Source organism: Monodelphis domestica, chromosome 5 (genome assembly GCF_027887165.1).
Source record: "Monodelphis domestica isolate mMonDom1 chromosome 5, mMonDom1.pri, whole genome shotgun sequence".
Taxonomy (NCBI): domain Eukaryota; kingdom Metazoa; phylum Chordata; class Mammalia; order Didelphimorphia; family Didelphidae; genus Monodelphis; species Monodelphis domestica.
In genome coordinates this window covers 295,732,206-295,759,722 of record NC_077231.1, presented here as the reverse complement: position 1 = coordinate 295,759,722, position 27,517 = coordinate 295,732,206, and the positions used below count along the sequence as shown (strand labels likewise).

The following is a 27,517-nucleotide window of genomic DNA, read 5'->3' as shown; positions in this document are numbered from 1 at the left end:
GTCAGGTAGTGCTTAGAGGTAAAATCTATCCTTAAATATACATATAGGTATTAATATAGAATTATTGGCAGATGGAATAGGGGGTAGAGTAATCAACCTGGAGTCTGGAAGAACTGGATTCAAATTTGGCCTCATAGACTTCTTAGCTGTGATGCTGGGCAAGTCATTTAACTTCTGTCTACATCTATTTCCACATCATAAAATGAGGACAAAAGTAATACCTACCTCCAAACAGTAGTGAGGGTCAAGTGAAATAATATTTATGAAGTTTTATCCATATTCTAACTGTTAGCTATTAATGAATATCAATTAACATTAATTGGTATTACTTAATAATCAATAAAATAATATTAATTAATATCCATATTCTCTTAGCTAATAATTAATATTCTAACTGTTAGCTATACTTAATAATATCAATTAATAATTAATATAATACCTTGAATTAATTGGGTTATATGTACATGCATATTGTAAAAATTAAAATTGATGTGCAATAATAAAAATATTGTATTTTAAGAGATTTATTAGAAAATAAAGGAATAAGAGGGATACAAAATAAAAATCACATGCCCATTGTGATAGAGACAGGAAGAAAGGGAGGTTTTGCAGGACAAGCCAAGATGCAAGAGGAGGGGGCTGGGGACCTGACTGTCAGTCAAGGAGAAGGTTCCAAATGGAATGTTCCCAGGAGTGGCAGTTGAGGTTTCTGGTCACAGAGGAGAAGAAGCAGGACTTCTGACTCTGGCTCTCTGGCTCTGGGCAATTGAGCTGGCCAGGAGAAACTGAGAAACTGGTGACTTTGTCTCTCTCTGAGAGTTGAGATGGCCAGGAGAAACGGAGAGACTTTGGACTTTGGTTTCTCTCTTGGGGAGTTGAAGCTGGCTGAAAAACCCTTGGGGTCTTGGCTTGGCTTTGGGCTTTGACCAAAGGAGGATCTGATTCTGTCTCTCTCTCTGAGATTTGAGTGACCAAGAGTTGGAGGAAAGCCAGGCTGAAGGAGAGACTTTTCTTGGTGGCTGACTGTTGAGGGGAAGCAGCTGAACTGATCTTATCAACTTCTGTCACAAATTGAAGGACCCTTGAGGGGACTTCTGGGGTTAAGTTGAGAGACCTTGATGATTTTGTGAAGAAGAAAGAAGATTTTAAACAGTTGTTGTCCTCCATCTCTCTAACTGTCTTAGAGTCACAGTTGTGACTGGACTACTTTCTCAAACCCTCAAATTCTCCCTCATTATAGATTAGGGAAATCCTCATCACTTTCCTCAGTTTCCTATCCTGTTATCCCAATAAACCTCTTGACTTGAAAAAGTAAAAGAAAGGAGTATCTTTATAGTTCACTCAGGGGAGAGGGAAGAAGTCAAAGGCTTCAAGAAGAACTGGGAGGTGAGGGAGGCAGGAAGGAGAGGGTTGGAGAAGGGAGGGAGTGAAAGGGAGGAGGAGATTAGGAAATAGATGAATCTATCAGCCATTAGTAGGCATCAGTAGGCAAACCCCAGAGCATTCCCCAGAGCAGTTCCCCTGTGTGGAAGCATCCCTGTGGATAGTATCCTTCTATCTCTCTACTTCCATTATTATAACTAAGCAGCATCAGGTGTGTCCCCATACTTAGTAACAGCTCTCTCTAGTCACAAGCCAGAATACATCAGTCATTGCAGCAAGAAATAATTTCCTCAGTTTACCTTCACTATTTCACCATGGCTGATTGACCAGTTCAAAACCCCCATGCTTACCACTACCATGCTTGTGACATCCAAGTCAAAGAGAGAGCCAGAATGCCCACTGACTTTATCCTCTGTCTACAGGAAGTACATAATGACAGGAAGTCAGTGGGCTCCCGGGAAATGTAGTTCTTTTTTAGGGTAACAGATTTTCAATTATACATTTCCAAAGGTTGTTAACCAGGTTCCAGTTAGAATTGGTGGGTGGCTATTTCATCCTTTCTACTTTCTCCACTTTGATGGGTTAGATAGAATTGAATCCTTCCTGGGAGTAGATCTCTTCAGAGATTGGGGTAGACTTAGTGTATGGCTTAAAGTGTGATCTGTCCTTCAGTTATCCCCTTCTTTCCTCCTCTCCTTTCCTGGCAACTTACTCAAAAAAAAAACCCTGTTATGACACTTGAATAACTTTTTAGCTTAGGGGAAAAATGATGGTCTGACGGTCCACTTGGCATGGTATGTCTATTTCATCCTACATTTGTGATTCCTTTTTATAAAGTTATCTGTGCACTCTGGAAGAAAATGGTTGAAGATAATTGCAGGGATTTTTGTCACTTTGTTTGAAAAGCAAACCTTTGGTGGTAATTGCTTGATGATGATGATAACGATTTTGAACTGTACATCAATAACCACTAAGAGATTTGGATGGGCCTCTGAGCAGACAGTAACTGGGGAAATGTTAACATCTTTAAATAGCTAAATTGTTGGTTAGTTAATGTCAATGGTGAACTAATTGTGTGCCATTAACCATTAGACTCCAAAGCCAACGTCACAGATTAAATAACTAGAATGGAAAGATCATTAAAATTTTTTTTAGAACTGGAAACATTTCTAAAGGGATGAATACTGAATTCCAGCCACTGAGTCTGCCACCATTCCCAATGGTCTGCGTCAAGCTGCCATCAGACCCAGGAGAGATTTCATTGCCCCCTTCAACAACCACCAACCAACCAGTGCTGGTCTTTCAATGAATGGTTAAACTTCTTATCACAGAGCTTTCTGCTGGATTCCATTAAATCTTTTAAATGGTTTACAACTTTTCCATGTAATTTTCATTATGATATTTTCCAGCAGTGAAATTTGTCTCCCCTTACTGATGAAACTTCTGCATATCTTATCTTGACCTTGAGAGCTGTTACTAACTTATGCTGTGCTCTTGCCACATGCCTGTCTGAGGCAGCCTGACTCACATGGCTATTTCTTATTTTTTTTACCTGAAAATAAATTCATTCCCACTTAGCTTTGCTTTGATTAAGTTAGCTTGAATGGCGTGCCCACAGGCTGTCCAGCATGAAGGGGAATCTAGCTTAATAAACAAAAGGTATGAGGGCTATAGAATTTGCCTGAAATTATTTTTATTCAATATTCTCATTATTGGAAAGGTCCACAGTGTATCTGGGAGAGAAAAAACATTTTGGCAATTATGACTGTCTCAGCAGCCCTGATGAAATGTTCATGCTGAGAGAATCCTTCAGCTACAGCCACAGGGAACACTTCACCAACATTTCTATCAATCCAAGATAGGTCTGCAGTTCTTGTGATTTTTGTGTGAAAACAGAGACAATGAAGAAGAATCTAGACCATGTAATGAAGACGACACCATTAGGGCAGTACAGCATGACTAATGATCCACCGAGAAGTGTCAGCAATTGTCCTTTACAGACAACACAAGAGGGGCATAGATCTGAGGGTTTCTGACTTCACTCGATCCTGGGTGGCCTGAGGAAACATGACCTGAAACTGTCATGTTGCCAAACAGACCAAAATATGGATTCTTTGGACTAGTTTTTCCCTGTAGAGAGAGAAGACAATTCAAAAAGGCTTTAGAAGAGAAGAGCTCTTGTTGTAAAATGTTGCCCTTGAATGAGACTTACAGAATAATTATCAACAAAGAAGAGAAGTTCTTGATCTGGGTACATAGCCATGTCTTGTTTAAAGTTGGTATGATGTAGCTTAGAAAACTGATGACTCCTCATATCATCTCCTTCATCTTAGGAGACTTAAAAACTTTGTATTTTGTTATAGAAAGTCATTAAAATTATCTTTTCTGTCAAAGTCAATTGCACTATTTTAGCTTTCTAGAAAACTGATATTACCTTCATTTCTATCTACTATTTAGAATAAGTATTTAACATTTCCATGGAAATAAGGAAAGTCCACATGGAAAAGCATAAGAAGTGCAGACTTGTGATAGAAGAAAAAGAATTCTTAGCTGTTTGGATGACTCAATATTTCAATGGATCTTCCATGATTAAAATGATATTTCTGCCATTTCATTTTGTGCCATCCTTGTTTGTGTTGTCAACTAGCTTTTCAAGTCTTCTGAGATCATAAGAGTAAAATCTAGAAGAAACCTGAGACATCATCCTTGTCTAAACTCTTTAGTTTAGGAGGGAATAAACTGAGGCAAATAGAAGTTGATAAATTTGACCCAAATCATAATGTGTTATGTAGCAGTCAGGATTTGAACTTGGGTCCTCTGGTTCTAAATTCTGTTGTAATGCTTGTGTCAGAATCACATGTGATTGATTCTCTAAATAGCTATACTGTCCTCTCTAACTTGCCTCACTATTCTTCTCTGAATCCTCTACTTAAAAGAACCTAGTAAAAGCTCTTAGAAAATATCTCATTAGGGGGCAGCTGGGTAGCTCAGTGGATTGAGAGCCAGTCCTAGAGACGGGAGGTTCTAGGTTCAAATCTGGCTTCAGACACTTCCCAGCTGTGTGACCCTGGGCAAGTGACTTGACCCCCATTGCCTAGCCCTTACCACTCTTCTGCCTTGGAGCCAATACACAGTAATGACTCCAAGACGGAAGGTAAGGGTTTAAAAAAAAAAAAAGAAAATATCTCATTAAAAAAAGAAAATATCTCATTTAAGAGGCAGAATTTGATGAATGTCTTTCACAACTTCCTTTTTATGCCAGTGTTTGTGGTATATGCGTATGTTTGTGGGGAGAGGGCAGTGTCAAGTGATTGGAACGCATTTATACATAGTTCCCTTTGGATTGAGGTTCAGTTAATAGCCAAGGTTCACTTCATTTCTTACAGCACTCTGCTTCATATTTACGCCTTCCAGTTAGTCAATCAACAAATATTTATTGATCACTTACTCTGGCCCAGGCACTATGCTAATAGGCTCCTTCTCTTTATACTATATTCTGGTTCATTTCGGTACCCCCATAGAATCTCTCCTCCAACTCTGAACCCAACGCAAAAACTCAACACAAATGCCATCTCTCCTTCATGCTCTGCCCCTTCCTCCACCCTGGACTGGTTCCAGTCTCCAAAATAACCAATACCAGCCTTCAGGCTGTTTCCTAGTGCCTTTAAATAACCCTGGGAAATAGCTGGCAATTGCCCACCCCTATAGCCTCAGGCATTTAGCTGTTCTCTCTTTTGGGATGTTACATAATATTCTGTACCTCTGCCTCCCATTCTCTTCCTATTATACCTTTCTACCTCCTACCACTTCTCCATTGTGCCTGCTGCGTACCTTCCCTAATGTGCCCCCTAATGTGTCATGGGTTTTCTTTCATCTATGACCTTGCTTCTTGTTTCCTTTGTTTGGAATGCCCTTTCCCTCCCACATCAGCCTCTGAGATTCCTAACTTTGCTGTATGGCTTAGCTCAAATTCCATCTACTCCATGAAGTCTTCCCTGAATCCCTTTCCAGAAGTAACCAAAAGGAAAAGAAACAAAAACTCAACCAGTCAATCCTGTTCATTTAGATAAGAAGAAAACCTTAGTGAGGCTAAGTATTTGGCTAAGGTCTCAAAGGAGTAGAACTAGATTTCGAAAGCAAGTTCTTGAATTCCAGATCCAGTGGTGTCTCCGCTATGCCATGATATGTTTCTGTTTCTTTATTAGACAGCAAATTCTAATTTCTCATAGGGACAGGAACTGAGACAGGTCTATGATGTTATTGGTAGAGGGAACTTCCAGATGTGGAAACTCCTTCTCCCAAAGCAGGCCAGCACCTTCTCTGTAAAGTAGTTTTAGAGATTTGCCCATCAAGAGTTTAAATGACTTCTCTGACTCATATAACCAGTAGATGGCAGAGAAGAAACTTGAACTTGGGTCTTTCTGACTTTAAGATCCACTTTCCAGACACCATGTCATATTGTCATTCAATTTCACATTGTGATCCTTTCATAATATGATTCGAAGCTCTTTTTCTAGGCTGTTTCCACACTACTTCCTCACATGCTATCTATCTTCCGGTCCTTTTGTTTGCTCTTCTCTTCACACAATATTCCATCTTCAGTGTCTGAACCTTTGCAGAGGCTGTTCTCCTATGAATGGAATGCTCTCTCTTGCCATCTCATTCCTTGCAATCCTTTCTGGGCTCCTGTGGAAGGTTTTTCCTGATTCCTTCAGTGGACAGTATATCACGACCAAGATTGAGTATTTACCTGGTATCCATTTTGTATTTAACTTAACAGAGGACATCTTTCCTGCCTATCGAATCCAAGCTGCTTAAGGGCAGGAATTCTTTGGCTTTGTACCACCTAGTCAAGTGTAGAGTCTGACACAGAATGCATCTTTAATAAAAGGCTGTCAAATTGAAGTGGGTGCTCAGGAAATACCGAAAGAATCTCGTGTCTGGTTTTGGCCATCATTGGGAGAATCCATTTGGATTGGTCTATATAACAGACCTGTAGCCGCCCCACCCCCTAGTCTTGAATGAAAAAAAAAAGAAATGATGGCACTTGTAATTAAGGCACTGTAAGCACTACCAGAGTCAGTTAGGTGGCAGCTACTTGCTCAGAGATTGTAACAGAGGAGGAAAGAATGGGAGACGATGTAGGATGGGTTTGAGGAGTCTAGTAGGGAAATGGAAGTTCATGATGGCTGACTCTGATTTCGGTAACCTTAATTTTCTCCTTACTGTACATGAGGGTCTTTGCTGCAAGGGAATAGGTAGGACTAGCAAGTGTGCTGTTATAAGGAAAGGAGAAGTTTCGTATCGTCTCATTAAGGATTGTAATAGAGAGCCAAGGAAGAAAGTACTAAAAAAAATTTGGTTTGGCATCTTTGCCCGGTTGTGATTAGACAACAAAAACTCTTAGTTAATCCAATTGGAATGATTAGGTAATCTTCCTCTAGGGGCTTTCAGGAATATGAAATATACCATGATAGGGAGCTCAGAGGTATAATAGATGAGATAGTGGACTTGGAGCCAGGAAGACCTGATATCAAATTCTGCCATAGCCATTTAGTAACTGTGTGACCCTGGGAAAGTCACTTGATCTTATAATCTCGTGAATTTGTGGGGCAGCCCAGTGGTGTAGATGATACAGTCCTAGATTTGCAATCAGATGTGAGTATACTTTTGCTTGGACTCTGTGCAAATCACCTCTCAGCCTATTTCTTCATATTTAAAATGAAGAGAATAATAAAACCTTCCGCAGGAGACTGCTGTGAGCATCAAATGTGATAACATATGTAAAGACCTTGGCAAACTTTAAAGTGTAATACAAATGCTATTGTTATTGTTGTTGTTTGGGAACAGGAAGAGAGGAGGCAGATATTGGGGAGAATTCCTTGTTGGTACTTGGCAAGACATGAATGACAATAGAAAAAGGGGAAGGGATTTCCCTCTTAGTGTATCAAACATAATTAATCAAGGCTGTAAAGGTTGCAAAGGGAGGGCAAAGTCAGGGAAAAGGACTGAAAGAACAAAAAGCTGGAGGGACAGTAAGTTATTGGGAAGGTGAAGAAAGGGTTCAAGAGTTTGGCAGATGGAAAAATGGGAAATGAGATAATGATAGGGAAGCTTTTTTCAACATTTGCTGTCATCAACTTTTCATCACTACATTTTGAATTTTCTTGGCAAAGACACTGGGATGATCTGCCAATTTTCTTTTCCATCTCATTTTATAGATGAGGAAACTGAAGCAAACCAGGGTAAGTGACTTGCCTAGGGTCACACAGCTAGTAAATGTCTGAGATGGGATCTGAATTTAGGAAGATGTTTCCTGACTCCAAGCCTGGCACTCTATTCACTGAGTCACCGAGCTGCCATATGATAGGGTGAAGGGGCAAGAAATGTTAGAACTCAGGATTATGGAGGCAGAAATGTATGAGTGATTACAAGATTAAGGGTATGATCATCCTTGAGGGTAGCAGAAATAGGATGGGGATACAGGCCATGAGAGGTGAGAATTTTAACAGAGACCAGGATTGTGGAAAGGTTATCTGTGCAAATGGTGAAGTCCCCAGTGTCTAGTACATAGTAGGTTCTTAATAAAATGTCTATTGACTGATGAGCTAACTAAAGAGTTGGGGTAGAGAGGAAGATGATGAGCCAGGTCCTGAATTTCTTCAGAAAAGAGAGTGACTTGGGGGCAAGTCTGATTGATGTAGCCTGATGGAGAAGAGGCTTCAGGATGATGATGGTAACTAGAGGTATCTGGTAGTGAGGGCAGGGAACAACAGCTTTGCCAACTTCTTCTGACCTAGGGGATAGGGAAAAATAAAAGGGCCTCCCCCCCCCCCCGCCTCTCATGCTAGAGAGGGAAGCTGATCTGATAATGTCTTGCAGAGGGAGGCAAATTTCTATGAGCATAAAATAATAGAATAGGTATGAAATGGATATTTTTATCCTCCTTGGGACTGAACTATCTTTATCAATGTATGAATATCTAACAAGCTCCCCACCATGTTTCAAGTATCATCTGTCCATCCACTGGACATCAGAGCTATTCATTTACCCTACAATTGATACTTATTCCTCATGACACTTTATATTTCTTGCTCTGGAGAAAATAATCAGATCAAATCAGTTTTGTTTTTTGAATACTTTTAAAATTAAAATGTTTTTGTTACAATTCTATCCCTTTTTCTAACTTCTCTCCCACCCACTGAGAAGGCATGAAATACGATTCTTATACACATATATATGCAGAAGTGAAAAACATATTCCCATATTAGTCATGCTGTGAAGAAAAAAAGAAATAAAAACGAGAACAGAGGAAATAATATGCTTCAATCTGCACTCAGAGTCTTGAAGTTCTTTATCTGGAAGTGGAGAACATGTTTCACCTTTAGTCCTTTGGAAAGAGGGTGGATCATCCTTTGATCAGAGTTGCCGAGTCTTCCAGAGTCCAAATCAATATTTTTATTCCTATTGGATGGATCTGTTGCCCTGTGGGGCTAGTCACAACCCCTATGCCAAAACTTCCTTCTTTTATCACCACACTGTTATGTGTGTTGTCATCTATGTTAAAATCTAGGTTCCTTGAGGGCAATGGCTGTCTCACCTTTATCTTTATATTCCTAGTACCTGACACCTAGTATTGTTAATTGATTAGACCCTTAGGGGCTAGAAAAAGGAGATGATTCAGTGAAGAAGATAGTAGGTGCTGCCTAGGATGAGTCAACTTCCAAATCCAATCCCAATGCTAGAGTCACCTTGTCCTCTGGCCAGTGATGAACAAAGGAGAGAGAGAGAGATGCAGGGCTGGGGTGGGGGGCAACGGGCAGTGTCTAGAGACCAGTAATACACTTTTGCCATACTTGGGCACTAGTTATGCAATGATGGAGATTTGGGTTTTTCCTAGACAATAATGGCAGACACAGATCCACCTTCCCAGCCATTTCCAAACCTTGTTGCTTGTACTCTGGATTGTATTCTGGCCATCCTCATTTCACCATAATCTGGACTCTGCCTCTGGAATCCCAGGTTCTGATAGGTGACTTTTCACCTGCTCTTGCCTGGAACTACACCTCTACCTCCAAGTCATTTTCTAGTTCTCCTTTGTGCATTGTCTGCTCCCATCAGAGTGAAATCTCCTTGACCGTAGGCACTATTCCATCCTCAGAGCTTAGCACAGTGCCTCACACATAATAAGCATTTAACTAATGCTCATTCATTGATGTGGCAATCTGTTGTCACCTCTCCAGACCCCTACTCTCTGGACACTGGATGGAATGCTTAGATTTGGCTATTTCTATATGATTTAATGACCAGGGCAGAGAAAAAACTTAAACTTAATTAACAACCCCATCCACACCTTGTCTTTCTATATAGCCTACTCAACAGCTCAGGGAACCAATGTTTTTCAAGTAGGGACAATACTGTTCAATTATCCCTAAAAAGGTATGTTACTCACACAAGAAAAACATATGATTGATCACATAGTTCGATGGGGATGTGATTGGGGCTTTGATGTTAAAGGATCACTCTACTGCAAATATGAATAACATGGAAATAGGTTTTGAACAATGACGCATGTATAATCCAGTGGAACTGCTTGTCAGTTCTGGGATGGGGGAAGAAAAAGTTGGGGGGGGGATCATGAATCATATAACCATAGAAAAATATTCTAAATAAAATAAAATTCATAAAAGATATGTTACTACTCTATAGACATATACCAAATACTTTTTCCTTTCCTTTCTTTTCTTTTTAAAGTAGAATATTAAATTAATGGTATGAGATAAACACAAACTATGAAGATTGGATTTAGCTATCTCCTGATTGTAATAATGAAGATACTTAGCTCTTTCTTTATTGTGAAGATAAAATTGTAATCTCCTGATTTTAACAATGAAGGTACTTAATTCTTCCTTTATAGTGAAGCTAGAATTGTAAGCTACAATCTATTTTTAGATTTTGACTACAAAAGGCGAACTTAACAGAAGAGGTGTTAAGTAACCCAAAAAGATATAACCTAACCAGAGAAGGTGAGAACTAAAGAATGGGAAGTCCTTGAGAAAAGCATCTGCTATGATTGGTAAACATGAAAATTTAGAGGAGGTGACAAAAGAGGAAAAGGTCTTTAAACAGAGGGAAAAAAGATTGGGCTTGGAGTGAAGGATCAGTCACTTGGTGCTGAAGGGAAGACAGACATTCATTTGGAGATTCAGGCACTGACTCAGAGGAGTGACCAGAAGGCAGACACCCAGACTTCTTTGAGACTGTCTCAGTTCGTGAGTGAAAAGCTGACTTAGTGATACTGCCTTTCTGGAGACATGAAGCCTCCAGGAAAGGCCCAACTTCTTGAGACTCTCTTCCCCTGGCTGGGGCTTAGAAATTCTAACTGGTATCAGAAGAAGCCAGAGTTTTCTCTCTCTTTCTCATTCCTTAATACCTTCCTTCTATTGTAAATATTGTAAATAAACTACCATAAATTCCATTACTTTAGTAACTTATTTTGGGATTTAGAAATTAAATCCCTGGAGACCACCAATTTAAATATTCAGAGTCCAACAACATTTAAATTGAACAAAATAGAAAAATCATAATTTGAGAATCCTTAAAATGGAAAGAGCCAGTGAGGACATTTGGTTGGTGAACCTTTTCTGGGTTCAAGTACCCAAAGGACAAATAAAAGCAGTCTGTGAGCCCCTCAGATTACCTGAGAGAGTTGAGGGAGAAAGTGCTTGCTTTGGGTGGTTGAACAGAGGAGTGTGGCATGCAAAAATGTGCTCAGGTGCTGGGAAGAGGGGGAATGGAGCAGCTCCTTGAGTACCAGCTCTGCATAGGTGCCATGTCTTCACCAACACTGTTAGGCTATGTTCTCTTGGGAAATGAACTTACAAAACCATATACTAGGGGGACATTGCCAAGCAGAGCTCTTCTCCTTATAGTGGCTTTCTTCCATTCTATCCTTATTCCTTTTTCAATTCTTTGTGTTTTAGCTTAATGTTCAGTCCCTCACCCCATATATTTGGGTAATGTTTATCAGTACCGTCTAAATTAGATGCCCTAGTTAAAAGCCCCTATTGCCCAATCCTAGTTATCCCCCTCCCTTTAATTATTAAATACAAAATAATTACACATGGTGGTACTTCTTTCTATTCACATACATATTTGAAGTAAACTAATTTTTCTCAGTTCACTTTAGAGTCATTCTTTTTTTCTGTATTATCGGGGAAATAATGTACCCTTTAGAGCTTTCTAATATTATAATATAATTAGTCTCTCTAAAGGCTGTCAACGGCCACAACATTTCTCATCATGTCCAGGAAATTTTATTTGCTTTTCCCAAGAAAGGTGCTAAGTCTGATTGATAAAACAACAGTGGAAAAAGAATTCTGCTTGGTGGTAGTTGATGTTGTCTGGAACAGAAAAATCACCGGCAAGAAATGACAGCTCCGTAATGTTAGCTTCCAGCCAAACTAGCAGGCGTATTTCAAACCTATGGGGTTTCCCCTAATTATCTATGTTAAAGCAATCTTCCTAGGAGGAGGTGGCCTGGAGAATAATTGAAGAGAAATCACATGTCGGAAATGTCTGGGGTGTCGCCCAACAAATGGGTTTGCTGTTTAATCTGCCTTCAGAATGATTTCAGGTAGTTGAGTGAGTCTCCAATTAGTAGTTACACGTATTTGGGATGTCTTTGAACTCTCTCTTCGAGGCCCAGTGATAGGCCATTAATAATGCACCTGTAGACAGGCATATTTTAGGCACTTTCACTGTGTCGGGTAATAAGTCAGGGCGAAGGAAAAGGGACAGATCGGTTCACGAGTTAATGCCGCATTCCCCCTCCAGCTGTGACTCCAACGATAATCTCATACTTTATTACAGAGAAGTGACTCAGAAGTAATGGAGTTCACATCAGGGCCACCTCATAGAAGACTTCAGTGGCCGTGGTCTCGGCGCACTGGGCAAAGAGAGAACGCAGCAGCCCTGTGCCACGGCGGATGGGCGGGAGGAGGATTAATGAACTCACAGCCAGAGAGGGCTTTCATCTTCTCCCAGAGAGCAGCAGCCAATGGAAAACACACTTCGCAAAGGCAGCCTTGTCAGTTACACAGCCGTGTCAATTACCAGCGTTGTTAATTACGCAGCCTCGTCAATTACATGTCCCTGCCCTGCTCTTTTCAGGGAGATTTTAGTATTCTGTTTTCGGAGTTTATGCTTCTTATTGAGAGACGTTTTCTCTTCCAGATTCATCTTGGCAGATTAATACCCAGCATGATAGCATTCCTGTCAATGGGCATTTGGAATAATGCCTTTAAAGTTCCCTTTGATAGCAAGGGAGCCAAATGATGCATAACATGAGGAAGGTTTGGGTTTCATTGCTAGACACATGATTGAAGCCAGTGCAGATGTCTGATATAATCTTTAACTATGTTTGCTGGGTAAGTGAACGCTTAAATAAATTAGACTTCTTTGAAATTCATCTTTTGATGCCATTTAGAGAACATTAAGAGTAAATGAAAAAATAAAAGACTGAGAATCTGTGAGTTTTACCTCCTAGCAAAGACTGCCAGGCAAGTCAAAATCCTCTTTTTTTTTTTTTTTAAACTTTCTTATAGCATGCATCTCAGGACAGTTCAGTGAGCCCAAGAGTGAGCAACCAAAAGGGGAGGGGCTCATATCAGACATTTACGAGGAAGGCTTTCATCTCTTTGACATTTAGTTCAGTGAAACTATGTCTATAGAAGGCAGATTGCTTTGGGGCTCCCAGTGGACTCCAAAACCCTGCTCTTTCCTCCATTCTCTATGGTTTCAATAAGGGAGTCTGTGAGTTTCCTCTTGGAGTGGTTCATTGGAATGTAGTTTTTGAATAATGATCCAGCATGAAGTTTTTTTCTGCTGAGGTTGGAAATAAATATGGATTGTTCAAATGGCTTCTGTGAAGATGTATCTAGGGGCCATCTTTTCACAGAATCAGGCCCTTATGGAAAACCAAAGGCACTGGAATGACAAGCTAGATTAAATATTTAACGAGTAGGAAGATTGATCTGTCATAATACCACCCGGAATTCATTCTTCGGTTAGTCACTTTTTTCAAGCTTGGCTTCTGGCTGTATAGGATTAGAGAAAATGGTAGGGATCATTAAAACTTAAGACTGCCGTATAACCGTCCTGGGATCATAAATTTGGAGCTGGGGGTAGGGGAATTTGAGAGTTCATCCAGGTAAATCCCCTTATTTTCCAGATGAAGAAAATGATACCTAGAGTAGTGAAGCAACCTTCCCAGAGTCATAGGGCCACCATCTGAATCTGGGTTATTTGACTCCAAATTTAGGATCATTCCATTATACCATATTGTCTCTAATAATATGCAGCTGTACATTTGTATTATAATAAATCTTTGTGAGTCATCCCTAGTTATTTTGTTCTGATACTTAAAACATGAAGGCAATGATGCCAGGGTCATGGTAGTAGGTAGAAAAGGTAAAGAGCAGGTGTGAGAAGAATGTGGGTGGCCAATGGTAATCTAGCAAGCTATCCCTGATGCTAGGAAGTTTTGTGGAGCTGTTTGACCAGTAGAATCTTCTCCATTTATGTAGGACAACATATTTTACTGTAAAGAAGACACTACATATTGGCTTTCCATTGACATTGTAAGTTTTTTGAGGGTAAGGCCCCATCGTAATCCTTTTTGTGTCCTGAATGCCAAATGTAGTTCCATGCCCACATGGATTTTTCTGGTTCTTAATCAGTGCTTGTTGTTCTTTATCTGTCAAAGACCATTGCTATCTGAGGAGTCTGGCAGTTGAGAGGTGGATGAGTTTTTGAGCCAGCTCAGCTTCCTGAGGGCAGATTGTAGAACTTGTATTAAATATGAAAAAAGGTCAAAGCAGGGGAATTTTCCATACATTTTAATGTTCTTCTCCATCTCCTCTGCTCCTGTTTGGAGCACTGTTCCCATTTTGAAATAGAAACATTTTGGTGAAATTGGGCCTTTATCATGAAAGGTGCTGATGACAATGGACACCTAAGCTTCGACCTTCCATCCTAGTCTCCTTGTCTTCTTAATGGCAGATTGGAAATAGTTGAGCAATACAAAAGACATTGAAATTAATAGGTCTGTTTTCTTGCAGATGCCTATCAATGATGTAAAAAATACTTAGAGCCAAAGGTGGGGGACAGGAAGAGAGTTTGATGTAGAGGGTGAAAAGATTCCATTTGAGAGAGCTACTGATCTGGGGCAGGCTTAAAACCAAGATGGAGAAGTTACAGTTGCTAACATTTTGGTTCTCAGTGAAAGACAGGCTTTTTGAATTTTCACTGAGCCAAATGAGAGAATTACATAATTTCTAAAAATGCTGTGCTAGTATGCAGTATATTTATTACTTTAGAAATGACTGCTCTGTTTATTGCCACATCTGTTTGTTTAGAGATAAAGAACATATTTACTACAAAGGATAAATCTAGTATCTATTCCATGAGAGAATGAGGTATCCCATTACGAGGATGTAATTTCTCTTTTTCTGATGAAAAAACAATCTTTGATATCTTTGGGAAAACGTACTCCCCAAAACAAGAAGATGAACATTTCAGGTCATCTACCCTGTTTTCCCATCCAAGATAGCACTTCTGTGAAAAACAGCCAAGGCTGCTCAGACTAAGATCAGCAGTGCTCACTAAGGCATCCTATTAAAAAACAACAAAAAGGTATTCTTGTCTGAATTTAAGAAGCCCCATCTAGTTCAATCAAGTAAGCTTAGAAATATCCTTTCCAGTCTGGAAAAAGAAAAGTGCCAGGTTAAGAAACAGGAAGTTCTGTGTTCAAATTTCACCTCTGACATGTTATATATAGATTGTGTGATGATGAAGAAGTCATTTAATTTATCATTGCCTTAGGAGACTCTAAGACTTTTAAACTTATGGACACTTGCATCAGTGAGGGAGTTTCCACCCTGCCACTTCCCAGCTCTAATTAAATCAAAGATCTGGACATTTAGGTGTTTGAGGGACAATGCACCAAAGATGGTTTTTGTTTATACAATACATTTGAAGGAAACATAGTACTGTATGTAGATGTCTGAACCTAAAATGGAAATGAATAGGGGACACCTTGTTGTTCCAGAGGCAGGATGATGCGGAGCTACCCCTGAAGTCAGGGAGTCTGAGTTCAAATACTGCTCTCTGATCCATACACTACCTGGGTATGCTGGGGCAAGTCAGTCTCAGTGTTCCAGGGAACTCTCAAAGATTGTAAATTATAGAATTGTTCATTTTATTTATCAGGGGAATATTCCTCATCAGACATGCCTGATACCAATCAAATCACAGATCTAGCTAGCTCCTGCCCAAATTATATCACCAGAAACATCTCAGTTAAACTTTTCATTCTTTATTGCACATAAAACAAGCCCCTTCCTATATCTAAAATAGAATTTATTTTGGATAGGGACTGGACTTGTGACTTCTTTAGTATAGGGAACTATCACTGAGGATGTTTCCTTTATCGAAACAGCTCAGCAACTTCTCTGCAACTTCTAGATTTGCCTAGGCATGGTGGTGTCAAACTCAAATAGAAATGGGGCCACTCATCCACACATGATGATCCCCGCAGGCTGCATAATGACTTAGTTTTAAAATGGAATGTTACCTATGTTTATTGTATTTTATCTGTTTTGTTAAATATTGCTTAATTACATTTTAATTGTTCCTTCCACACTAGGGAATACTGTAGCCCTGTATATTTGACACTAGAGCCCCAAGAGTTTGAAAGATTTTTCTGGGAACACACAGACAGTAAATGCCAGAGAGAGAGACCTTGAACCTAGACGTTCCAGGGTTGACGCCGGCTCTCCATCAACACACCACTCAGCCTCTTAGAATTTTATGAAAATGCACTTCAATAAAAGATCATGATAACATGTATTTTGTTCATGAAGATTTACCTGGAGAGAATTCTAGGTAATGATACAGATATGGGGATAGTCCGGGGATGGGAGTTTTATAATATCAATTCTATTGTTGTTATTACAGACATTTATTTCCCATCCTTGATTATCTGCTCTACTGGAGTAGAACAGGGGCATTCAATAATAAACATCAAAGAGAATTTAGTGCAGAATTAAAAAATCTCTTGTATTTCTTTGGGGAATGCAATTTTATACCTCTAAATAAATAGGAGTATATCTGAAGTTCTGAGAATTCCTGCTACTTCAGCCCAAATGGGGGAAACCTGCTGTGAAGATGACCCAACTTCTTGCCTTCCTACTTCCTCTTTAAATGTGCTCTCTGTGTGGCTACGAACCCAATCGCTTCTCAGACTGAGCTTTAGCTACCATCTTTTATTCTTCTCATAGAATCACCAAATGTGATTTGGGATCTCAGAGGTTATCGAGTCCTTTAAACCTCTCAAAAAGATTCCTTTCTAATACTTCACTGATCCCATCCAACCTTAGTTTGAAGACCTCCAGTGAGGGAAGAACCCATTGTTTCCCTGGATGGGTAGATCATTCTGCTTTTGCATACGCTTCCCTCAACTTACAGGCTTAGTTCCCTTTAAAGATGGTTATCCCAGCTTCATGGTCTTCTTTGGATCCATAGACCTAAAACTTTTTCTCATGAGTCCCTTCTGGATGTGTTTATCTTTCAGACTTAGCAAAAGAATGCAGTTTAGTTAAAAGTCATGGTATTTAATAAGATGGACTAGATAGAGGAGAAAAAAATATTTCTCCCCAAACTGGAAGCTAACAAATACAGTCAATATTAGTAGGACAAATGCAGAGGCACACGTGTAGGAAATGTGTGGGCAGGATGCATATATAAAAAAGGCAACTCATGCTTCAACAATTCAGGGCTGCTAATGCCTTCTAATGATGTCTCAGTGCTGATCCATTAAAAATGGCGTCAATGGTTGGGATGTTTTTCCTTATATCAAGCAAAAATCTTGTGCTCTAGAGCTTCTAACTTTTGCTCTTAGCTCTTCCATAGAGGCCAAGAAGAAAGAGGCTCATCCTTCTTTTACATGATAGGTCTACAAATACTTAGACTAATGCCAATGCTCCCTCCTCATTCCCGCTCTCCTCAACATCTTCTGTATTTCACATTAAATCCATCAATCTGGTTGTAGATCTTAAGGAACAGAAATAGAGTTGTGAACTCCCTAAAACCAGTTATACAGGGTTTGTTGACCAAAGAACAGATTGTCAAAGGAACATATGGAAAAGGACCCAAGGATGCATGTACTGATTAGCTGGGCTGCCTGCTCAGTTCTTGACTCTCTTCTCATCCCTGAGAAGCAAAGCAGCATGCCTCATTGGTCCAGGCAATCCTAGCCTCATCCAGAATGCCAGTTAGGTTAGTGGCAATGTCATTTGAGGGAAATTGCTATTCACTATTTTATGCTCTGGAGGGCAAGGCAGTTGGGACCTTTGTTAATGAAAGTGGGAGGGTACTGCTTAGATCCAGAGGGTAGAAATAAGATGGGTAGAATCTAGAGAGTGATTTCTACTTGATCCTGTTCCCTGTAAATTTCTGGCAATCACAGCTTACAGCAACCAATTATATTAGGTATTTCTGCTGTCCATTGGAAAAATCAGTGGGAGTATCTAGGTGATTCAGTGGATAGAGAGCCAGACCTAGAGACAAGAGGTTCAAATCTGGCCTCAGACACTTCCTAGCTGGGTGGCTCTGGGCAAGTCACTTAACTCCCATTGCCTAGCCCTTACTGTTCTTCTGCCTTGGAACCAATACACTTTATTGATTATAAGACAGAAAGTAAGGGATTAAAAAAAAGAGTGGTGGCCAGGGAGCCAGTCAATTAGCATTTATTAAGTACTTTCTTTATGCCAGGCATTCTGCTAAGCACTAGGGGTACAGAAGCCCCAAACAGTCCTTACTCTCTAGAAGCTCACAGTCTAATGGATTTAGAGGACCTGGGTTCAAGAATCACCTCTGATCTTACATATGTGACCTTGAACAAGTTATAGCTTCTCTGGATCTTGGTTACTTTATGAAAAGAAAAAGAAGTTAGACTTGATGACTTCTAAGACTTTTCCATCTTTAATTCTATGATCTTTGTCTTGGCTTTTCTGGACTATTTCCATATGTGTCCCTGTTTCTTTCCAGTGTTTTTACATGTATCTCAGAGTCCTATAGCAGCTTGTTCAACATCCTCTGGACAGATTCCAGTTTATCAATCTTCTTCCTGAAATATAGTACCCAGAACTCAATATAACCCTCCAGATTTGGTTTGACCAGTGCAGAACAGGGCAGGGCTTAACACGTCTTTCCTTATCTCAGCAGGAGCTGATAGTAAAGAGCTTCTAATTTCAACAGCAAAAGCATCTTAAGTCTTTCTCAGACATCATTAGTGCTCTGTGATTTTCAGTGCCTCTTTGGAATGGCAGCTCTTAAAATTGTACATGTAGATCCCTTCTGATGCTAGTCATACTCCATCCGTGTATCATTTAAGAACAGAGAGGTTATTGAGAGGTGAAGCTGAAGAGGATTCAGATGGCAGCTTTCTTGAATTAGAATTTGCCTATGATTCATGCTAAGAAAAAGCACTGGCAATCAGAACAGAGAACTGGGAAGTTTTATCTTTTTCATATTTGTATGAAGGTTGTTTTCACATTGAACTGTTGGATATGGGGATAATGATGCAAATCTAGATAGATTATTAGGTAGAAAATGCTTTGGTCAGCTGGACTTTAAACAAACCCGTAATTGGCTAGGAAGGATGGATTATGGGGAAGTTACGCTGCAGGCAGATGTAGTCCCCCTGGGGTAGTGAGTGGGGCTTCTTTACCAATCACCATGTTTCTCGTTCAGTTACCACATAATCTTTTATGGGGAAGAAAAGCTCCACACATTCAGCAATTTGTGAAAATGGTTTGAGATAGATCAGCTTGCCTGCGATTACTCACACTCCTGGTTGTCTTGGTGCACATCAGAAGCCTGATAAATGGATTTAGTTGTAATGCACTTAGGAGAGAAAGGTAGAAAATGACCTGCTTCAGTTTGCAAATGCTGTGAAAGTGAACATTGGAAGAGAAGACTAGAAAGGCATTCAAGAATAGGAGGACCAACTGAGGCTTTGCAGAAGAACATGGCAGAATTTGAGGAGAAGAAGGCAAGATAGTTGGTCTAGACTAAACTTTAACCTTCTCCAAATTACAGGATTTCATTATTAATAATACGAATTCTCTTTCTGTGTCTCTCTCTTTTCCCCTTCACTCTTTCCCTTTTCCTTCTATGCCATTCTCTCTCTCTCCCTCCCTCTCTCCTTCTCTCTGTCTCTCCATCTCCTCTCTTTGTTTCTGTCTCTACAGTTTTCTCTCCTCCTCCCTCCTCCCTCCATTCTTTCCTTACTCTAACCTTCTACCTTAGTGTCTACAATACTATGCTTTAATTCTAAGGCAAGGGACCAGTAAAGGCTAGGCAATGGGGGTTAAGTGACTTGCCCAGGGCCACCCAGTTAGGAAGTGTCTGAGGCCAAATTTGAACCCAGGGCTTTCCAACTCCAGGACTGGCTCTTAATCCACTGAACCACCTAACTGAACACTATCCATTCTCTTTTCTGCTTAACAGCCACATGAGACAAGTACTAGAGATATCAGCATATCCATTTAACAAATGAGAAAAATTGATTTTTTTAGGGTCATACTTACATGAAGTCCAACACATCCTTAATATTCCATGGCTGCTCTCAGAAGGTATACCATCGAATGATTATCACCTCTGATTATGCATGTCATTTTCATTTAGCAGTTGTCAAGGATGAAAACCACCTATTAATATATGTATATATGAAAAACATATACCTAGGGAAATATATGTGTATATTATGTAGATTATATAAATATATGTTATATAGAAATAAATATATACATATACATATAAATACATAATTATTTCCCTGTATAATAATGAAAATGCAGAGGCAGCAGCATGGTAGAGGGGACAGAGAGTTGCATTTAGAGACAGAAGAAACTGAATTTAAGTCCTACCTCTGATGCCTACTGGCTGCACAAACCTAGACAAGTCATAGACTCTCAGTGATCTTTTTTGTCATTTAGTCATTTTTCAGTCACATCTGACTTTCTGTGACCCTATTTGGCATTTTCTTGGAAGAGACATTGGAGTGGTGGGTCATTTCTTTCTCCAGCTCATTTTGTAGATGAGAAAATGGAGGCAAACAGAGGTAAGTGACTTATTCAGGATCAAACATTTAGTAAGTGTCTGAGATTAGAATTGAAACCAGGAAGATGAGATTTCTTAATTCCAGGTCTGCCTCTCTAGCCACTGTGCCCACTAGCTGTACTCTCAGTGCCCTAGGCAACTCTAAATGACTGAGGAGGTCTGTATTTTTAACAGGTGTCTTTTCATCTGGGAGTGCTCTACATCAGTGAAATTATGAAATTATGTCTGGTTCAAAAAACAAAGAGACAACATAGGTGCAATTAATATTTGTAATTGGGAAAATGTATGATGACAAAAAGCCACTCTCAATTCTGTCATGCTTTAAAGTGAATCTCTCTCTCTCTCTCTCTCTCTCTCTCTCTCTCTCTCTCTCTCTCTCTCTCTCTCTCTCTGTCTCTCTCTCTCTCTCTCTCTCTCTCTCTCTCTCTCTCTCTCTCTCTCTCTCTCTCTCTCTTTCTCCTCTCCTGTCCTCTCCTCTCCTGTCCTCTCCTCTCCTGTCCTCTCCTGTCCTGTCCTCTCCTCTCCTCTCCTCTCCTCTCCTCTCCTCTCCTCTCCTCTCCTCTTGTCTTCTCTTCTCTCCTCTTCTGTCTCTCTCTCTCTCCCTCCTTTCCTCCCTCCCTCTATCTCTGTCTGTCTCTCTGTCTGTCTCTCTCTCCCTCTCCAATTTCCACCCCCCACTAATCATGAGTTTAACTAATCTGAGTTTCAGATGAAATAATTTTTCTGGCAAGAACTATGCAGAACCTTTCTAGATGCAATGCTAGCCTCTGAGCATTGGAAAAGCCATTAATATCTTTCTAGTCCAGCCCACCCTAGAAAGAAATTCCCCCATTGCCTAACCCTGACCACTCTTCTACCTTGGAACCAATAGGTAGAATTGATTCTAAGATGGAAGGTAAGGGTTTAAAGAACAAAGAAAACCCAGCAGGATAACCTATGCTTGCCATTCCTTCCGTACCCAACTCCACCACCATTAATATGTGCTGGAAATGTAGGGAGTGAGTATAAGATTATAGAGTTGACTGCTCATAATAACTGATATTGGCAGTTGAGAGGCTTGGGAAATAGCAGATTTGAGGAGGGATATTGATCATCATATTGTCTAGATTTGTAATAGTGCAGCCCAACTGTAAAATTTGGAAGATGGAAGCATCACTTTGTCAATTGAGTCCAAATCAATTAATTGGCAAGCAGCTATCTGTTCCAGACATTTTTGTAGGTGATATGGACATAAGAAATAAAACTGAGCAGCTCTTGTCCACAAGAAGCTTAACTTAGATTAGGAGAGAAAACACTTTAATGTGCCAGGGATTCCAAGAGACTGATGTGGATGGAGATTGCAGTCAGTATCTCCAAGGTTCAGAGACAGGAAATGGGATAATTTGGCAGAATTGTAGAATATGTGAAATAATAAAAAAAATAGTTAATTTTTTCCCTTCAGCCTAATTCTGGTTTGGTTATTTGCTTCCCATTGTATGACTTGATGCAAGACTTTACTCCATCTATAAAAATTAGAGGTTAGACTAAGTGATGACTAATGTGTATTCCAACTCTCAATATTAATTCTCCAGGTTCCCTAATACTTCTGTGGCATTGTGGAGAGCCTTCATTCTGAAGATCTTGCCTTTGACACTAATTCTAGGGGACAAGTGACAAAACCTCAAGGATCTGTTTTCTCATCTTTGAAATGGAGATAATGCCTATAGTATTCAAGTCTGTATTAATTAAAAATGGGGTTGACAAATATAAGAATTTAAAAAAGCAATTTTGGTCACTGTTTATGAAATTAACTCTTAAGTCACTAGATTGTTAGCAGCTTTAGTTTTATCACAGCAGGGTAGTGATAGTAAAGAGGGAAATGTAGGAAGGTGATAGGGGAATTGTCTAGCCTACCATTCTAAGTCTGCTCTGAAGAAATCTAGCTCACAAGTTCCAGTCCCTGGCCAGAGGAATGGGAGAGTCTCAGTCTACAAAGCAGAAGTCCTCCAAAGCACAAGAAGTACCATGCAGAAGAATCCATCCCAGAGATACCAACACAGAGGTCTTCCCTCAGCAAGAGCCACCGGTGCAGCAGAAGCAGAAGATGTCCTTCCTCAGCAAGAGCCACCAAGGAAGTAGAAGCCTTCCAGGGCAGTATAAGTCTCACACAGAAGAATACAATGCAGAGACACCTTCACAGAGGTACAAACACAGAAGTCCTCCCTCAGCAAAAGCCACCAGCACAGCAGAAGCAGAAGTAGTGCGCCAGAATGCTCTTGGCTGGCTTTTATAAGCAGTTTTCTCCACTTCACTTCCTGTCTCTCTGGTTCTTCCTTCCTTTCATTCTGGGCTGGTCTGTCACATCTCAGGAACCAATCAAAGTTTCTCAGTTTGCCTAGCACTACTCAGAGGTCAATGTCTGCGGGATCCACCTCCCATCCTCTATGGGTGTGAAATCTTATCAAAAGGATTCACAAGTGGAACACTCCAAGTACTTGATTAAGTTAAGATAAAAATTCCTTTTCACAACCCCTTTTCTGTGATTATATTGGGAGATGAGCATGTTGAAATCTCTCAGATTTACATGACTAGTCTCCCCAGTGAATCATTTCAAATATCCAGTTTATATCTCTAAAGATCTTCTATCTAGAGGTGCATACAATACTGTGCTTTCTAAGGGAAAATTACAAAAATTTGGAGATGAGGAAAATAAAAGAGGAAGAGAACAAAACCAATGATTGGTAGTGCATTGACAAAAAGCTAATTGGGGGCAGTCCCCTTTGGCATAAGAGTTTACATTAAAAATAAATATGTTCAACCTTCTTCAGTTCGATTCACTACATCCCAAAGTTCAAGCTGGATCTTCTGATGCAGTGTATGATTTCTGCAGACTTCTTTATGGCAACTTCTTTAAAAGAGTTCACTTTCTTAATCCAGGGAGTTAGTGAGCTTCTTTTCCTGAAATTTCTCTCAGAAAACAAAACAAAACAAACTTTAAATCTTGGATTTTACAAAAATTACACAATCCCCCCCCCTTAGGAGGGTGTTGACCAACACCTGGATCAACCCAGGAGAAATGCCTGAGTTAAGGGGTATATGAATCAATTCTCAAAAGAGAACCAGAAATTAAAAAAAAACCAAATGGAAGGAAAAAAGTGAATTTTGGGGAAAAAATCAAAATCTATGTATATATAAAATTCTGAGTAAGCAAGAATAAACCCATTACAGGTCTTTGAATCAGGGTCCAATTAAAGTGATTTATGTTTTACAAATCTGCAAGACAATTGCAGTAATATAGCACTTTACCCAGCAGCAGCCAGGATTACAGAAATTGCCATATTATAGAAAAGAAAAGGGACTAGATTTTGAAGTAAAAGGGAAATAGGTGATTTTCCGGTCTGATTTTTCCTTCACTTGAGAATGAATAGGGGAGCCAAAATGGCATCCAAACTAAGGTACTTGTAGGAAATCTGGCATGGGAGAGTCCAGCATCTGACATTGTCAAACATCTACTTCCTTGAATTTCAAAACAAGTCCTTTGTCTCGGCACAAATTCTCATCAATCCCATAAGGATTGGTGGTCTCTTTGACCTTGTGCTTCTTGGCACTGTACAGTGGCTCTTTTGTGATCCCTTCTTCTGGAATCAGAAATACTTATTAATTAAAGTCCCATAATATTTATCAATCTATGGCAGTTTTCCATAGTCTAAAGCTTTTGGGTATGCATAGGTATTAGGGCTAGTAGAATCAAATATTCCATTTCAAATATAAAGAAAAACAAAAATAAATTTAAAAAAATCCATAGTTCACATTCCATAACAATATGTCAGCCAAAACAGTGTCCAATGTGTCTATGGACTTTTATAATGGTATTATCTCTGATCCAGTCATAGGATTAGTACAAATAAAAAACAATTGAATTACAGAAGCTTTTTCACTATTGGGAGGAGAACAGCCTGAAAAAGCTTAAAATTCATCTTGACTCTTTGAGGTTCTTCCTCCCAACCCCCCTCCCCCCCAGTACCATCATTTATCTAGAATCCTTTTGTCATCTGTGAGGTCCCCCACACTGATAGGGATTTCCATCTTGAGTATAGTGTGGATGGGCCCCATTTTGGGTGTTTTGTTGTGGGTCATGATTTGTCTCATTTCTATAATTGTTATTATTCCTAAAGTTACTATTATTCCTGAAATGTATATTTTGATATACCAGAACTTCTGCATTAGTACTTCTGCATTGGATTCTTCTGCATGCGACTTCTACTACCTTGGAGGGCTTCTATTGCCTTAGTAGCTCTTGCTGAGGGAGGACCTCTGTGTTGGTGTCTCTGTGTTGGATTCTTCTGCATGACACTTCTTCTGCATTGGAGGACTTCTGCTTTGGAGGCTGAGATTCTCTCATTCCTCTGGCCAGAGATTGGAGCTTGTGAGCTAGATTTCTTTGGAGCAGACTCAGAATGGCAGGCTAGACAATTCTCCCATCACCTTCCTACATTTCCTTCTTTACTATCTCTACCCAGCTGTAATAAAGCTACAAAAGCTGTTAATAGCCTCATGACTTAAGAATTAATTTTATAAATGGTGACCACAATAATTAAAAAAAATTCTTATTTGTCTTATTTGTCAAACCCATTTTTAATTATTATAAGTCTTTGGAATATTGTAAAACTCACTGGGGTAATTCATATGAATTGTTTTACCCAGGTCACGTGGTGGCTCAGTTTATAGAAAATATTGCCTAGAGAAGGGAGGTTCTGCATTCAAATCTGACCTCAGATACTTCCTAACTGTGTGACCCTGGGCAAGTCACTTAACTCCCATTGCCTAGCCCTTATCACTCTTCTGCCTTGGAGCCAACACATAGTATTAATTCTAAGCTGGAAGGTAACGGTTCAAAAAATAAATTGCTTTCTCAACCTGAAGTTGACTTCACCAATGCTCATTATTATTACTATCCAGTAAATCTCTCCTAATAAAAAGGTCATTTATAACTACATTAGTAAACTGAAGGCTGTTCCTGGAGAATTGTCACTGATGTTGATGGTTGAATTGATGACCTAGAGGGTATCTGTGAGTAACTTTTTATATTTGATTTTGGTCAAATTCACAAGTATTTTTCAAAAAAGAAAAATATTAGTGCACTAAATTCCCGAGTATGAAAATTAGTTAGCTTAGAAAGCTAGATACTATGTACTTTTTTGGGTAGCACATAGAAGAAGAATTATTCCCTAGTTCAGAAAACAGAGGGAAACATAACATGTCTGACAATTGACAGGTACCACAAAGTAAATTTGCCAAGTTTGATTAAATGTCCATCTGTGCATACAGTTGCTGTGAAGGAGTTGTCATTCACTGGACAGATTATTTTCATTATTTAAAGTATTTCTGTAAGTTGATTTAAAGAAATAAAACTCCAGCAACTGATTCTTAATATTGAAATTCAAATGGGAATTCCACCATTCTTTCTTTGCATGAGTGTAGAAAAGATGCCCACATTGGTTGCCCAAAAAATAAAAATAAAAATAATGTCTGAATCACTAAACTAATCAAAAGTGGAGGCATCTGGGTGGCTCAGTGAATAGAGTACCAGGTCCAGAGGGGTCCTAGGTTCAAATTAGGCCTTAGGTACTTCCTACCTGTGTGACCATGGGCAAGTCATTTAATGCCATTGCCTAACCCTTACCACTCTTAGAACCAGTATATAACTTTGATTCTAAGATGGAAATAAAGGTTTAAAAAAATCAGAGGCAGAGACATGAAGTAAGAAGCATTGTTGCCAGGTTTAGTTTTTAAAAAATGCAATGCACTGTACCATTTTGAAAATATGACTTTAAAAAAAAATTAACCAGTAATATAGAAAGTAATATACATGAATTTTTAAGCATGCATCTGATGGAGTTATTACTCAAATTTTTGTTCTTTTGGATCCAGAAGATTTCTCTGTGATGGCAGATATATAATTTTGTTTCACAAAAATCACATGAAAATATTAATATTTTTCCTTGGGAGAAATTGCTAAATCGTGATCATTTGGTATCATCCCCCAGTGAGATATTTCTCAGGGTCATTTTATCCCATAGGGTAGATGCTGGATTTCTTCAGAGTTATGATGAATAACAAGAATTAGCTTAGGATTACACCCCAGAAAGTGACATGAAGTAATTCCCAGAGTTTTGCCTAAAGCCCTGTAACAACCTCATTAAACCTAGTCCTAAACTAGAAGGATACTCTAAGTTACTTTAGAATTCAATTAAATTCTGCACACATTTGCTTTTGTTGCAACATATATCTATATAGTCTCCAAGGTCTTGGTGAAGTTTGGCGCTATTAGAACTTAAGACTTTGGGGATACTGGGGGATTCAAAAATTACCACTTTACACATATGTGTATTAAGTGATGAATTTTTTTAACCTCAGAAATTATTTTTTCATTCTCATACTTTGCATATGATATACTGTTTGAATGTTAAGGAAAATAAATGAATGCAAACTTCCTGAGGGTAGGGACACCTTTGTCTTTGTGCCTTTATCTAGTCCCTATCACAGTGACTCCCATATAGTAGCTACTTAAATAAATGTTGGATCAATTGAAAATTGAAATGGTAGGGCTACAGAAGATGGTGGCCATCTTAGTGCCTGATCCAGATTGACCATTGATTGGCCATGTGACCAATTGTCACTGGAGCTCCTCTTCACCTTAGTCTTTAAGTCAACGTCATATTGTTAGATTTAGCCATGTATGGGCATCTTTCAAAGTTAGGCTGGTCATGTCAGAAGAGTAAGGGACAACTAGTGGACCACCTATGTGCTCCATTGTGATGCTTTTGACATCAAGGAAAGGTAAGGGAGGCCCCTGGAATCCTGGTTGAATTTCATGTGTCAAATATACCTAAAAAATGAATGAGAGCCAAAATTCTACAGGGAATATCCTCATTCCTGAATTTATAGATCTAGAGTCGGAAAGACCATC

The 27,517-nt window shown here is 39.4% G+C and overlaps 1 long non-coding RNA gene across 6 annotated transcripts in view; it reads left to right on the top strand.

Annotated features, from left to right (window-relative positions):
* Positions 1–20,300, top strand: part of LOC103101232 (uncharacterized) — a 202,465-nt gene extending 182,165 nt beyond the window's left edge. For 5 of the 6 annotated variants that reach the window (XR_008912485.1, XR_008912486.1, XR_008912488.1 and 2 more), the window contains 2 exons: positions 12,256–12,812; positions 16,091–20,300. This is a non-coding gene — a long non-coding RNA (uncharacterized LOC103101232). The remainder of the gene's footprint in view (positions 1–12,255; positions 12,813–16,090) is intronic. The other variant, XR_008912489.1, reaches the window with a different exon arrangement.
* The last annotated feature ends 7,217 nt before the right edge of the window (positions 20,301–27,517 follow it).